This window comes from Thunnus maccoyii, chromosome 16 (genome assembly GCF_910596095.1).
Source record: "Thunnus maccoyii chromosome 16, fThuMac1.1, whole genome shotgun sequence".
NCBI lineage: Eukaryota > Metazoa > Chordata > Actinopteri > Scombriformes > Scombridae > Thunnus > Thunnus maccoyii.
The window spans coordinates 28,080,435-28,096,644 of NC_056548.1; positions in this window are offsets into that span (position 1 = coordinate 28,080,435).

The window sequence follows — 16,210 nt, forward strand, 5'->3', positions numbered from 1 at the left end:
CATGATATGTCTCTTTTAAGTGGATGCATGTATTGTGTTTACTGCCACAGGAAAGGAATAAATATCTTGTTCATGTATGACGTTGTCCAGGGTCAGACTGGGAGCAAAATTCAGCCCAGGCAATATAATTCAATAGAAAAGAATTGGCCAAAAAACCCCAAAACAAAACGTAGGTTTCTCACAATTTTAGAGCTGATATTGTGAAACTAATATATTTTGCGTTGTGGACCAACATAGCTAGTACACATTTTGATGTGAGACTGGGTTGCCAATTACTATTGGTCATGCAGGCAGCTTTTTCTCCTCTGTCCCATTCTAGACTTTCATCGGTAGTCAGTGACAGCCTGAAACATGACAACAGCTCAGAAGGCTGCTCCAAGCATATCACTGCACGCTGAATTGGACCCTACTCTGTGCTGCTGGAATGTCCACACAGCTCCAGGAAATATGTTTCCAGTCTTGCGGGGGTTGACAGGCCATGCCGACAACTTCAAATGGCCCTGTCCATCCCAGTGTCTGGTAGCGAGCAAGCATGTGTTAACACATGTTGTGAAGAAGGCCTGAGAGATATGACTCCGGGGGAACTAGAAGACTAAAAAGAAGTGCATTATTTCTTTCTTTGCAAGAGAATGTGCATGATAGGCTTCAATATTGGCCTGTAACATCTTGCTGTTGCATCTGTTTTAATTTGCTATTGATGTAAACTCAACACTTCCTCCATGTTCCTCTGTTGTCTTAATGCAGGATGATGTACATTTGCACAGCACTAATTCCATCAGTACAACAACAGGGTCATGTCATGCTCATCACTCTGCTGCTCTCACTTTCTCTTCAGAACAGAAATGCTGTTTTCACTCTAATTATTTTCAGTTGCTCCCATTTCTCCTTTTTCTGATTGCCGCTAAGCTGCCGTCAATAAAACTCAATACAACTCAACTCAACTCAACAGAATAAAAGTCTTTCTCCTGTTCCTGGTAGTCTTTTGTTGAGTTTTATTGACAGTGCAGCAAAAACAAACCCCAGCAAAGTAGAAAGCAATTTGAATTAGTGAATGAAAACAGTATGTGAAGCAGCAGAGTGGTGAGTATGACATGACTGGCTATTATGTGATTATTTGAATAATGGCTTTTATTTATTGTTTCTCCTATCAACCAAGTTTGTTTGTTTTTTTTGTTGTTTTTTTGTGGTGGTTGATGGAAGTTTTTAGTGGGGAAATGTTGGTTCCACTCAGTCTATCCAACCAGCAACAATACACCACAACATTAAGATACAGTAGCAAAATGTTACAAAGCTTCAAAATATTACAAACAATAAATGCGACAAATGTATATTAATAAATACATGTTTATATAAATTAATATGTAGAGAAATATATCAAAAGAAAAAATGATTAATTATACTCATTGTTCAGCATGACCATGGCTCTCTTTCTTTTATTTCTATTTTCTATTTCATAGCATTTTCATTTCCATTGCTTTATGCCACTTTTACCATTTTTATGTTACCTATGAGGAGGGTGACAAAGTCATGTTTTCAAATCCTGCAGCCACTGGCTTTAAGAATAAACACAGCAAGGGAAATTAAGTTAAATAAGGTGAAATATTGGGGAAAAATATTATTTGCTGTGCAGAAATCATTAAAAAAAACATGAATTTGAAAAAGGCTTTTTATTTATTTTCGTATGTTTCATGTATAATTTATTGGTTATTGTTATGGCCATAGCCAGCTCCCTGTGTGACTAGCCTTGTTCAGTCTTCTTTATGTCAATTAGAATGTGTGGTCTCCTGTGTGAGATTGGCCCTGATCCTGGCCCAAAACCCATCCTACTTCCTGGCTGCCATCCGGACAACTGTGATTGGCAGTCTGGCTCTCGTTTCGTCATCGACATATTACATATACACAACAAAGTTGTCATTCGGGGCAGCTGTGATTTTAATGTGAACAACTGTGTCTCTAGTGCTGTTTGTTAATTAGAGATCCCCTCCAGACATGTTTTAAGATGTATATAAAATACTCTACTTTGAATAATAATTTATGTTTGACATAGTTTTCCCTGAAAATTACATCTACTTACATCTACCTCTTTCCCCTCATTAAAAATTCCAGAATCTATGAATACTTTTTCAGTGTTTGTGCACTGGAGGCTTCAAGTTTCCAAATCACACATGTGTAAGTTGAATACTGGACCACAATTGGCTCTGAACTAGTTGTGATGTCACAAATCATGTTCATAGGTAAGCCCCTTAAACTCATATTTTTGGTGAGCACAGAGAAATGTTCCTCCTTCAACAGATGAATGTGGAAAAAGCCTTCTAGTGTCAAACTCTGCACATACATCATTCTGCACAATGAAGCTCCAACATCTAACTAAAGTAACAATAAGAAAAACACATTTTTGAGTGAGAGGGGGACTTTAATCTTCTGTGTCGACTAGATTTTTGTAGTAGTTGAGAAGTTCTGAGGCATTCACTTGACAAGCTACCTGGAGACTGGCATAGACTAGTTTTCTGTAACTTCTTCACATGTTCACATCCACACATGTATAGATGTATAGATTCACAAGGAGCAGAGCTGTTGGTTTAAATGTGTAGTTTGGACAGGTCAGCTAACTGAGATTTTCTTGTTGTTTTAGAGACCTTTTAAACTTCTGAGTTAAGAGTCCTCTTTTGGGTCTATTGATGTCTTTGAGTTAGTGAACCCATGGGCCTGCTTTTCATTGAACTGTAGTTTGCCTCTTTTGTTGTTATGTGTAAATCTTGCCTGACGATCAATCCTTGCAATAAATAATTGTATCTTCCCAAAGTCTATTTCAATGTTATGTTGCTTCCCTTTCCCCCAGAGAGCTGGTTTGTAGTAACAGATTTCATTTCACTCATTTCCTCCCACAACTCTTTTTGGTGACCTACTCCTTCTCATACTTATTTAAACTGGGGTATTTCTTTGATATATTTGTGTGTTTATGGATGTTGTGAAAATAGAATCACCCTTATTAACATGATTAACAGGATTAGCTTTAATGTGGCTGCCACAGAGGCTATTATGTTACCTAAAGCATTCTTTTCAAGGATGTGAATGTGTATACATGTGTGGATGATTAGCTGCATGTGTGTGGTATGTTTGTTTATTACTTTTGTGATGCCTCCCTGGTGTATCCCAGCATGCACAGTGATGTTCCTGCTCAGCAAGGCAGCCAGTGCTGGGTCATTTGTCTGCATGGTTATCAGCCACATCCAGCAGCTCTGCCCTGAAGCTCTGTATTAGTCCATCCACAGGCCATTAGGGAGTGTCAGTGGTATAGTGTATGTGTGTGTGTGTGAGAGAGAGAGAGTGTGTGACAGAGAGAGAGAGAGAGAGAGAGAGAGAGAGAGAGAGAGAGAGAGAGAGAGAGAGAGAGAGAGAGACTGCACCGACTTTCTAAAACTCTATCCCATTTCCATCGTCTCCCTGTACCACCATACTAGCATCACCATATGATCAGGAAGCTTGATGATACTAAGATTGACACATTGCCAGTCGTGGGGTTGAAAATGTAAAAGTTTGTCCTGAGGGTGGTGCTGGAGGAAGGATCATGTAGTAGTTAAAATCATCATCATCAAGGTTTATCACCTGGAAGGTATGAATGTGCTTTCATGGGAAGCTGTCAATTAGTTATGGGACATCCTGTCTAATGCAAAGTTACATTTTATCCTGAGGATGGTAACAGAAAGCTCTTGAAGTGTTCATCAAGGGTTCATCCTTTGGGGGAATATGATTAACTATGTGAATTTAATTGACAATCAGCCTTTTAGATGTTGATACTTGACATCTGATCATGTGCCTTTGCATTTTTTTAGCTTATAGTAATACATTAACAAGCATTCACATTATTGGAATTGTGCCTGCATTATGATCGTATCTCAATGTACAAAATAGGTCAGAGGGGCTCATGGACTTGTCAACAGCAGTGCAGGATACTATCGAGGGACTGTTTAAACATTCAAGGCAAGGTGCCACATCCTGCCTGGACTTTCTGTTTGTTTTTTGGACTCTGTGTCTTAGTGTTTTCTAGGGTTTCCTGTGTTACACTTCTGTTGTCCAGTCCTTCTCGTCATATGGTTTTGCTTGTTATGATTTGAGTGGTCGGGTTAGAGAACTGCCTTTGTTGGTTAGCTTAGGGTGTTGTGTACTTGGATTGTTCTTGGATGGTTTAGTGTAGGTTGTATTGAGAGTTTTCTGGGTTTTGGTTTTCAGTTTTGCTCTGTGTTCCCCTGCTTTGTTCCTGCGCTCCTCCCTGGCCTGTTTTTCTCTCCACACCTGCCCTGCATCTTGACTTGTTAGCCCTGCTCTGCTCTGTGTTTTCCCCACACCTGCCCTGTGTTAGCCTCGCCAGCCCTACCCTGCTCCCTGTGTTTCCCCAGCCGGTCGGCTCCCTGTCTGTTCCCGTTTCATCACCTCACTCCCCTCTCCTGAGTTCTCCACCCATCTCCCCACCAGCACCTCATCTCCTTGTTAGTTCAGTTGGTTTGAAGTCCTGGTTTTCTGTTCAGTCTTTGTCAGATCGTTTGTTCTGTTTAGATGCCTGCCTATGCTCCTGTTTGCTGTTCTGTCAGCTTTTGTTTATGCTGCTCACTCCTAATAAAGAGTTTTCTTCAGACCTGCTTTGCCTCCGGTCTCTACATTTAGGTCTAATCCTGCTACTCATCATGACACAAGGTCAACGGACAGGGATAGTCTAAGACATCTGTAGGCTACATTTTGTTTGCTTGCTAACTGGGCTAATGCTACCTAAGGGGAATTTAAAGTTGTCCATTTAGGGGTTATGGTGTAGCGACACCAAAGGATATGGATATACCTCAGAGACCACAACCCATCTCCTCCTATACACACATCTACCAAACATGACTCCCCTGCAAATCCAATGGCTCAGCGCATTCACAGCAGAATAAAACAGTGATTGCAGAGCTGTAGTCTCATGTTCAGTAAGGCAAAGCGAGGCAAGTTTATTTGTGTAGCATATTTCAACAAGCCAATTCAAAGACATAAAACATAATGAAACAAGAAAGAATAGAAGTTACCTGGATGTAACTCAGTTCTCTTTAGTGCTGCGGATATGAAGCCGACCCTTTGCTCTTTATCAAAAAGTGAATGAAAGAATGTGAAGACAGGTATTGCGTGGAATGTAATTAAAGCATTATACAGCTAGATCACACATGATACCTTTGACCCGTATTGAGGTGGTGCCATCAATGGATGAAATTTAAACAATAAATCACTGTTACACTGCTGGTTTTTACACCAAGACCGCTGTTATCACCTGGACTGTCTCATTCACTAAGTAGTAAACAGTCCTTGATGGCTCCCATAGAAAATCTCAGGAAAGCAGCCACCCTTCATCGGAGGTGGGCAATTTAATCAACCAGTTAGTCCTCATCCTTGAAAACTTTTCTATTGGAAAACCAAAAAGTACTTTCGGAAGACACTTTTGGTAAAGCATAAACCTCACCTTTGTGTCTATTTTCCATATTTGAGTTTGAGTGTGAAATAGGCTCTTTTCTCACCAGCGGGGCTGGTGAGAAAGGGCTGTTTCTTGCCCTCTAGCCTTACAGGGCAGCACTGAGCCCATTATGTCTGGGCACACCAGTATAAGGTGAAGAAGACGCCCTGAAAAATCTAATTGGACAAGCTACACAAGGTGAGATTTATGCTTTATCGGAGATGTTTTCAAACTGTATATTTTGTTTTTTCAGACCTCAAGGATAAAAACTAACTGGTTGGTTTGGCAGATGTACATCTGATCAACTTGCCCACCTCATTCAAAATCTCCACATAGTGGATTAGATAGTCTCAAATGGTGCTGTAAATCCAGCAACAAAATCAAAATCAGTGGAAAAATGTGTTAACACTTGTGCTAGCTTGGCTACCTGGGTTAGTTATGTGACCCTTGTCTTACACATCATAGTGGTCCCTCAAAGTGATGCTGCATTATGGGCTCTACTTATTATTTCTATGCAGAGGAATCGTTTGTCTGTAGCTTTTTGAAAGCAGCTTGAGATAACAGAAAGAGGGGGAATTTTGGTGACCTTTCAACAACTTTTTTTTTTTTTTTTTTCTGAAGAATGTTGCCAAACTGAACAGATTATATTCAAACTGAGTCAAATTGACTGAGATCCTACCACAACGTTAAATACCATTTCCAAATGTGATCCGGCCGATCCAACTACATTACAATTACAATGCATTCTGCCTTAATATGAATTGTAAATGGTTCTGGAGGGAAGTTCAGGGGGTCGTGAAAAACATGAGGATTCATCATTTAAGGATAATACATTTCTGCAGCAGATTTCATGGCAAACAGTAGTTGATTAAGTAAGTATTAAAGACACATCTCAACCAACATCAGTAATCCCATCCAGCAATGCAAAACAAAAGGCAGAAAAGTTTTCTTTCTTACTGGCTGCTAGGGGAGAGACAAATATACATAGATCTGAGGTGGTGAGGAGGAATCAAGCCAGAGGCATGGACTGAGAAAGACAAATGAGAGGTGTATAATACAGGGAGTGTCAATGTCACCAGCTCACAGTTGAAACCCCATTGAATCATTTCCTTCTTTGAAATTAGGGCATCATTCTCCAGACTACCCACTCTCGTCTCCAAAGACAACACATCATTCAACTGCATTTAGTTTTGAGATTATGGGACCAATTATTATACTGCAGTGACATATTAGGGTCACTAATGGCGAATTTAAGAAATGCAAGTGTGTTTTCTCACTAACCTGACCTGCAAACACCACCTGATAAATGCAATTTTAAACTTTGACAACTTCAAATAGCAGCAATAGACCACGTTTAATGTTCAATGATGAAGAGTTCAGTAACACTCTTAAATAGAGAAGAAAAAAATATGTAAAAAGTATTTTGCCCCCCTCATTTATGTTAATGGAGTGGACAAAATATGAGGAACACCAATCAGTATAATGCACCAGTACACCATAATCCAGTACACCACCACCACCACTATGACCTCAATAATAAACATAAAGGAGAATTATCACCTGTCTGAAAATTTCAACAAAAACCAAAAATGTTTAAGCTTTGTAAATGTAGAATTGAAGACAGAGCTGCTGTATTGGATTACATTAGGTTGCGAAGGTGTTCCTAATAAAGTGGCCAGTGAGTGTGTATATATACTGTATGTTTTAGATGAATGTACAATATTGACATTAGCTTTTGAATGAATAAACTTCTCTCTGTCTCAGTCCTGTATGGGTTGATAAAACAGCTGTTTTAACATGCCCCAAATGGCAGCAAGAAGTACATGTCCGAGTCTGTCAGACTTAAATCCTAGGTGTTGTCAGTTTACCAAAAGTGTTAACCAACTGACACCGCTTCTTTTACACAAAAACATCATATAAGCAGTAGAGACTATGTTCATTCACACTGCTTACCTAATTTATGTGCACTCGTTTTATTTCAGCACAGTGTGAGACTCTCTCCTGCATTTCGTTGTCAGTTATAGTTACGCTGAGTTTCTCTCCTCTCCTCTGTTTCACCACAGGTGGAGCACACATACATAGAGCTCCGTGGCACCATTGAGAGGAGAGACAGTGAAGTAGTTGAGTTGACGACACTCGTTACGTTACTGTTACTCAGTTGTTTACCTACTTTTGAGCCACTTTGTTCGAGGAGATCACTGTGTCTCTCCATCTTTCAGGCCCCTGGTACTGTAGGCTAGTTGTGACAGATGGTGGCTCGCTTAAGTCAGGAGGGGAGCACACTTTCACAGAATTTTAGCACCATCTGTTGTTATGAATGTATGTTGGCATTTAAAGGTCTTATGTCTTACGTGAAAAATTCAAATTCAAAAATTCAATATCTTTGAATTTTGGACTGTTGGTAATTTTGGACTGTTGGTAAAAATAAACAGTGAATTTGATGACATTACCATGTGCTTTAGGAGAGTGTGTGAGACATATTTCACTGTCCTCTGGAATTTTGTTGATCAAATGATTCACTGAGTCTGTAGATTAATCGATAATGAATATAATCATTAGCTGCAGCCTTATATGAAATGTTAATTCAGTGTATGTGACACATTCAAATGTAACCTACTATACAAATCACCCAATTTCAACCTAGTCTGGTGATAGGGTTGCGCTAGAAAAGGCACGCTGCATGAAAGCCATAACTCTTCTCAAATACACATTATTCTTGTATTCATAGCCCTCAAACAATCAGTTGTCATATCTTCTTGTCTGATTCTTTGGAGGGTACTGATCCTGGTTTATCTGAGTGACGGAGCATTCAAGAAAACGCACAAATTACCTCTACAGATCTGCCACTAGACGGGCTGAACCCTCACTGTTTGAGAGTCTATGAGTGCTACCCCACTGGCCGCTTAACTATGATATTATTAGTTTGCATCATTTCTAATATTACTTTGCTATATAGAGGAAAACCAATTTGTCCATCAAACACTTGATGATTATTTGGAAACTGAATTAAATTCCCACGCATTTGCCACTACCTGTGATGGGCCCTTACAGTTTCTCAGTATCATGGGAGAAAAGGCCACAATAAATAACTTATTGATTTCTAAAACATGAGAGCTTTTAGTAGCCCCAAGCCACACGGTTGTAATTGGGCAGGCAAGCAGCATTTATCTTGATTATGGTCAATTTGAACCTATAAGGAGGAGGTAAGTATAAGGTATTTGTCAAAGTCACAGCTGGGGATTACATGGAATCTAGTCCTACAGTAGCTCTGTCATCAGATCTTCAGCTGCAGGTAACTTCATTGTAAGACTGATTGTTGGTGGTGTTGGTTGATTACACTGATAGTTTAGGTGGAATTTATGGATTGCAGCTATTCAGTGAAGTTGATGGTGAAAAGAAGCCAAGCAATATTATAGCATCTTACCTCAGACTTCATGATCAAATAGGTTTTATGGTATAATGCTGCCTGTAACTTTCTTGTTTCTGAACTGAAAGCCAAAGACATTCTGTCTCACCCAAAGCCTCAAACTGCAGTGTCTTGGAAATGGTAATTGAGTTCCCTCCATCACTAGTCACATGTCTCATAACAATAAACACTTGACCTAATTATGTCAACAGTGGAAAAACATGTAAATATGCTTAGCTATGGAAACACATTCCAGAGCTCTTTGTTTTGGTTATGCAATAGCACCGATGCATTGCCACAGCTGAGTAAGATGGCTTTGGGTAACGAAGCTCAGCTCTTCATCGCCTCCAAATGTACTGATTGAGAACGGATTAGTGTGCTGCAGTGCTTCCCCCTGAGCCTGCTAAAAGACACTGTTGGGGATTTGAGGATTTACTAATAGCAGGGTCACATCCTGCACAAACAATTAACCAGAAGAGCGAGAGAGAAAGAAACGAGTCAATAAGGAAGTTACCACTGAGTTTAGAGCAATCCTCAGCAGCTGATTTCACAGTCAGAAGAGGTTCAGGGCACAACTTTCTTTCTCTATCTCAAACTGTTTGAGCAAAGATTAATGAGGATTCTTTGAACAAAGGCTTGTTATAGAAAACACAATTAGGACAGTGGAATTCATGCAGGAGTAAACAGCTATTATAAAAAATGATTGGAGCTGGCAAATATGACCTGCATGAGAAGACATTGCGGTGTGTCCTTCAATACACTGCCAGCATAGATGTGGAGTCATGAAAACGTGAAGAAATCTTCCATTTACTCATATAGTCTGCAAGTTTCTCCATGTTATGCATCACATTATGTAACAGGGAACAGTGTAATCTTAATACATCCCTCTTGTCAGGTTGTTTGAGCTGAAATGCGTGCAGTGAGGCTATGACCTATGTGAACTGACAGTCAAGCTGAGAGGGACACACAGGACATTGAAAATCCACACACATATCAAGTAGTCGTGTTAGTGATATCAATGACTTGCCTGGGGGAAACCAAAAACTACAAAATACAAGGATGTTGACTCTTTTCTTAGCAGAAGAGGCCAACAATAGTCACAGTAAGGTCAGGATGGATGTTGGGTCATGCAAACATCAGACTTTAACACTAACGTTGGTCGACATTGTTTAAAAAACAAACAAACATGATCCCAGTCGTCCCTTTACCACGTGGTTATTATTGTAACCATCAGTGTTGGGCTGAAAATGAGTAATTAGTTACAGTTACTTGTTACTTCTCTCAATTAATTACTTGTTAATTACTTTTATTATCCAGTAATTGGTAAAATAATTCAAAGTAATTAGTTACGAGGGAAAGTACTTTTAAATTACTTTTAAATGTCTGCTTCAATTCTCTTATTAATGCACACATAACTTTATTATTGTAGTGTTGCTGTGGCACAGTGTGGGACAAGACAACTGTCAAATTTGATCTATCATTGTACTCATTATCACTATGATGAACAGTCAGCAGTAGAACAATAAAACACAATAGATATATTTTGATATGTGTATTTATTGTAGTCTCGACAGGCTTTCAAATGAAGCATTATTACACTCTTTTGGCAGTGAAAATTAAATAACTACCGTTTCTTAGACATTTGACAGTCCTAATGAAATAAGTGATAAAAGTTATTTACAAAAACATAAACACACTGAGGTAACAGTAATTCAAATCAACTGAACTCCATTTACCAACTGGAGACATCATCTTCAATAATTCTGGACAAACTAGTAGTTTGTATTTTCAGCCTCACAAAGAGAAACTAAATACAGTAGAGTGTAATTCCTTGAGATGCTATCCAACATAGCCCCGAGATCCAATTATATGGATGTACAATATTTAACAAAGGTACCCTTAACAAAAACAGTCTTACCTCACCTCTGACCATTTAGCAGCTGAAGAAATCAATAGCGGTGGATAAACACACTGAGGTTTATCCTTTGTAACCTTAACTCAAATCACCTGAACTCAATTCACCAACTGGAGACATAATCTTCAATAATGGTGGGCAAACTTAACAGCATTTTCAGCCTCACAAAGAGAAACTAAATGCAGTTATGATTTGACAAAAATAACCTTACTTCACCTCTGGCTATTTAGCTAAAGGAATTAACTGAAGAATTAACTGAATCAATAATGGTGGATAAACTTAAGAGGTGCTTTCAGACTCATAAACTAAATACAGATACCTTGAGATGCTTTTCAGTAAGGCAGCAATGTCTGGATGTGCAGTGCTTAACAAAAGGTACCCAATCTTAAATGGCTTAACAAAATACTAGGCTACCTTATCTCTGACCAGTGACCTACATGTAACACCTCAAAATTATGTTCTTACATTACAGACTAACCTTCTCTAAGTGAAAGTGCGTGTGTGTTTTTTTAGTCTTTCTCTGTCTCTTTTTTTGGTCTCTTTAGTCTTTAGTCCAGCAGAGGGGTTTATGTTGTTCTCTACTCACTCACTCTGTTTGCCTCTCTCCAAATATCCATCATATCAGTATTTTTCCTCACAAAAAGCCAACTTTGTGGATTGCAGAAGGAAGTTTTCCAAGCTCCTCAATATTCCCTCAAATCAATGGTTGTAGCTCAAGAGGAGAAGCTTTTCAAACTATTGATCAGATAGCCTATTCCTCTTTGGAAATAGAATCAGGTTTCCCAGGCTGAAGAGTCTTTCTACTGGGGCACTGGACGGAGTGGCTGCGTTATGTTTAAGAGATATTTTCTTTATCATTGGAAATTGATTCAGAGTGTCTATCCCTGTCAAAAAGAACTCCTCCTCTTTGGTAGAACTCAGGCGCTGTGTTGTTTGTCTTCCCTGGTTGCTGCTCCTGCTCAGGGACATGTTTTCTGGCACTCTGCTACCAGATTTGCCTTTGCCAGGTTCTTCCTCTCCTGGTTGCCAGTGTGTTTCCAGTGTGGGAAGGAGTCTGCCGTAAAACAATTGAAGTGGCTTCATGACAGCACAGTGCTCTTTGAGGAACTGATGTTCCCTTTCACTTATACATTTCAACTGTAGTTTGGAGGAGATTGTGTTCAACTTGACCATAGGTATCTCAGAAATTCGAGCCAGGGCATCATAAAACTAATTCCACCTGGTTGTGCAATGTACCAGTAGCCTCTTCACAATAACGTCATCCACAATCTCCAAGGCCAATGTGGACTGACTCACCTTGTTCCACAGCCCTGCACTTTTTAAGGTAACGTTTCTGTAATTGCTTTTGTTTCAGGTTTTGACATCAGCCATTTATCCACATGATGAGGTGCATAAGATGAGGTTCAATGTGTGTGATGTGCATCTCTGATGTGGAGGTAAAAAAAAAAATCACTTCACTTCTTCCTCCTTATCTTCAGAGTCAGACTCAGAGTGCATGCTGTAATAAATCGAAGTAGACATTTTACACAACCACTGCACACACATAACATTTAGTGCACATTTAAACATGTTGACTGAATAAAGGTGCAAATACAAAGATCCATCTCTGGAACTCAAGAATTGATTGTGGATCATTCAAAAAAATTGTAACTAATTGGAAAACTGTTTTTTTTTTAAATTTTATTTAATTATTTATTTTTTTATCCAGCCCTAACTAAAAGGGCCTGTGACTGCAGAAGACTGTTCAGCTTAGTGAGAAAAGCTCTCACAAACAATGCTTAGAGTATACAGACCCCCTGAGGCCCTCCCTAATGCTTAATTCTGTATCATTACATCTAGATTAAAAATTAAACATCATTAAGTACAAAGTCAACGTTTGCATTGATGAGAATGACAACCATCCAGAAATCAGCATCAACGCTGTTTTAATGCACGGGGGGGGGGGGGGGGGGGGGGGGGGGCATTACTAGCTTTGGTGACTTTTAAGACACTTTTAGTGCCTAGTGACATATCTATGGCTAGTTTATGGTCAGATCATAGAGATAGATATAAGGATGGAGACATAGTGCTAGGGATACTCTCTTAATCCCAAAGGGAAATGCCAGTGTTACAGCAGCTACTTCACATAAAGTCACAAAAACAAATGAGGTGAGAAACTAATTTCAGTCAGAGACACTTGCATCAATGAATTGACCTTTTCTAGCAAACTGGTATACAGTTAGTTTTGGTGGAGGATGCTCTGCTGTTTGAGGGAGCGCTCAAAGAATCTGACCAGCAATATGTAAATGGACAGGTACATACACATTTTCACCTAAGAATTTCTAGGACTTGGAAAAAAACTTAAAAGAATGAACATTCTGTGAATTTTGTGTGACAAGTACATACAATGTATGGTGTCAAAATTACACACAGTTATTCCAAAGTACATTTATATTCAATATTCTACTCTGTCTGTATAGGTCTGGTAGCGGTGCTCGAATGCTGCTTCTCATACGCTGCTTCTCGTACGCTGCTGTGCCAGGGTAAGAAGCTGTCTTTTAGATTGTCATACTGCACTTTCCTGTTCTTGCAGGCTTCAGGCATGGGGGGAATGGGGGGATAAATCAGGGATGGGAAAGGGTGGGGGAGTGATCTAGATCGAGCTGATACTTAGTTAGAAAAGGAAGGAAATAGGATCTTGAAATTTGCCAAGGCTGTGGAGGAATATAGTTATTTTCTAATTGAAAGACCAGAGTGCAAGAGGGTTTAGAGGTGTGACCCCGTTGAAAGTGGCTGATTCTCTGAAGTGTGTTGGTGAGAGGCTAGATGCATGGACTTCCTAATAGGGTGCTCCTAGTGATTTGTAAAAGTTTGAAGTAGGAAGAGTAAAGAAAATGGGGAAAATAGGAGGGAAAAAAGTGGAAGCAGTAATCCCAGAAAAGAAAAATGTGGTAAAAGATGTCATCTATGGTGTTTGTGCTGACATGACAGAAAGAGAAATTAAGGAAAATATTAAGGAAGGGGAAGTGAATGATGTGAAGTGATTTAAAACACGGGAAGGTGGAAATCCCAATGCCCCAGTTTTGCTAACTTTTGATGGAAATGTACTCTCAGCAAGGGTGTTCATAGGATGTCTATCATTTCGAGTCAGGAACTATCAAAGGCCTCCACTATGTCATTTTAAATGCCAAAGATATGGACATATGGCTGCGTCCTGCAGGGGAAGCAGGCGGTGTGCAAAGTGCAGGGAAGTTCATGACATCTTGAGCTGTGAAGTGTCAACTCCAAAATATTGTAATTGTGGAGGAAGTCATATGGCTTCGTTTAGAGAGTGTTGCCACTTTGTCAAAGCAAAACAAATTCAGGAGGTCAGAGATCAGCATAGAGTCACATATGCAGGAGCCCTAAAAAAAGTGGAAGGGTATAGTGGCTCAATCAGTTTTGGAGGAATGCCTATCGGTGGGTCCTTGGTGTCTCATTTGCCTTCATCTGCCATTGCTAATTGAGAAGTAGTTGTAATCAACAAGGAATCGCTTCTTGCATTTATAGTTTATGGTGCTCACAAAAAGAAATCAAGGTTTCATATAATTAAGTTTGTGTCTGGAGCAGCAGTCAGGTCCTTGTATTATTAAGTATTATTCTCCCCAGTCACTGCATGAGTTTATGAGGGCAAGCCAAGCATCAATGAGCCACACTGAGAGGGGGATGAGACAGAGGAAGGAGTGTATATGGATGAGGATGACTTCTTTGAGAATACTGATGATTTTTATTTTTTTTCTGATGATCTGCATTCTTCAATGAAATGCAAGAAGTCTTATTGCCAATGGGCAGGACTTTAAGAAATTAATTTGGGATTGTCAGATTAAAATTGACTTTTTATGTGTTCAGGAAACAGGCTAAAACCTTGCCTTGATGTTGTCATTCCAGGATATACATGTCTGCGCAAAGATAGACTTGATAAGCCAGGTGGTGGGTGTGCTACTTTTAACAAATCAGGGATTCAGTATAAAATTTGTGAGTGTGAGGTATCGTTTTAGCTTTTTCTATCTTTTTTATGCTTAATAGTTGAAGTGTGGAGTTCTTAGGGCAAAATAAATTTAGTCAACTTCTATAATCCGTGTAAGCCTCTAATTTTGTCAGAGCTTGAGGATATAGTAAGTAAGGTTGGCTCCCCTGTCATCTGGGTAGGTGATTTTAATGCTCATAACCCCTTGTGAGGAAGTCGGAAAGAGATGCAAATGGTGCTGTGATTGAAGAACTCTTATAATGGCAATCTATGAATGACAGCAGACCAACTAGATTTGAAATTAATTCATTTAAAATGTCTTGTTTAGATTTGACGCTTGCTTCTCCGGGCCTTAGCAAGAATTGGGGAATGGAATATCCTTGTAAAAGACTCAATGAGTAGTGATCACTTTCCTGTTCTGAGCCAGTTTGGAAGGTCCCTCATTATGGATCCTGAGAGCAGAGTTAAGAGATTTGATTTTTTCCGAGCTGAATGGGACAAGTTTGAGGAGGGTAAAGCAGTAGGTTTAGGGGAAGTCAATAGCATTGGATTGATAGATGAGTACAATAATTCTTTAATTGCAATGATCTTGAGTATGTCTTCAGAAACAATCCCTTGCAGAGAGGCCCCCAAGGTGGAACAGGGACTGTGATAAGGTAGTGAGGAAGAGAGGGCAAGCATTAAGAAGTTTACGTAAGAACCCTACTCAGGCAAATGCTATTGATTACAAGCAATGCACAGTATTATCAAGGAAAACTATTAAAATGCAATGAAGAAATTTTGGAGGACATTTTGCGGGACGCTAGGACCGAATACTCCAGTCAGATAGATACGGTCCAGAATCCATAAAATGTCTGGAAAAGTTGTCAAGACAATAATGCCAGTTCTGAAGTTTTGAGCTGCTTAAACATTTAGATGATATTGTGTTAGATAAAGTCCTTGCTCTTTTTAACTATATCTGGGAGGTAGGTAAGTAACCAACAAAATGGAAACATGTAGTAGTATTTCCAATTTTGAAAGCAGGAAAAGACCGCTCCTCTCCATCATCTTATTAACCCATAGCGTTAACATCTGTTCTGTGTAAGGTAATGGAAAGAATGGTTACAAATAGACTGGTTTATTTCCTTGAAACTAATGAATTTTTTGTGAACTATCAAAATGGTTTCAGAATTTGAAGAAGCACTATGGATTCCATTGCAGTCTTAGATCAGGATATAAGGAAAACTATTATCAATAAAGAAGCTGTAGTTAGGGTATTCTTGGATATTGAAAAAGTGCATGATTCTCTGTGGAGGGAGGGTGTTCTTATTAAACTCCATGATGCAGGTATTAATGGCAGGATATTTTATTGGATAAACAATTTCCTCAATCACAAGTCAATTCAGGTTAGAGCTGGGGGAGTTTTTTCTGAAACTGTTGACACTGAAAATG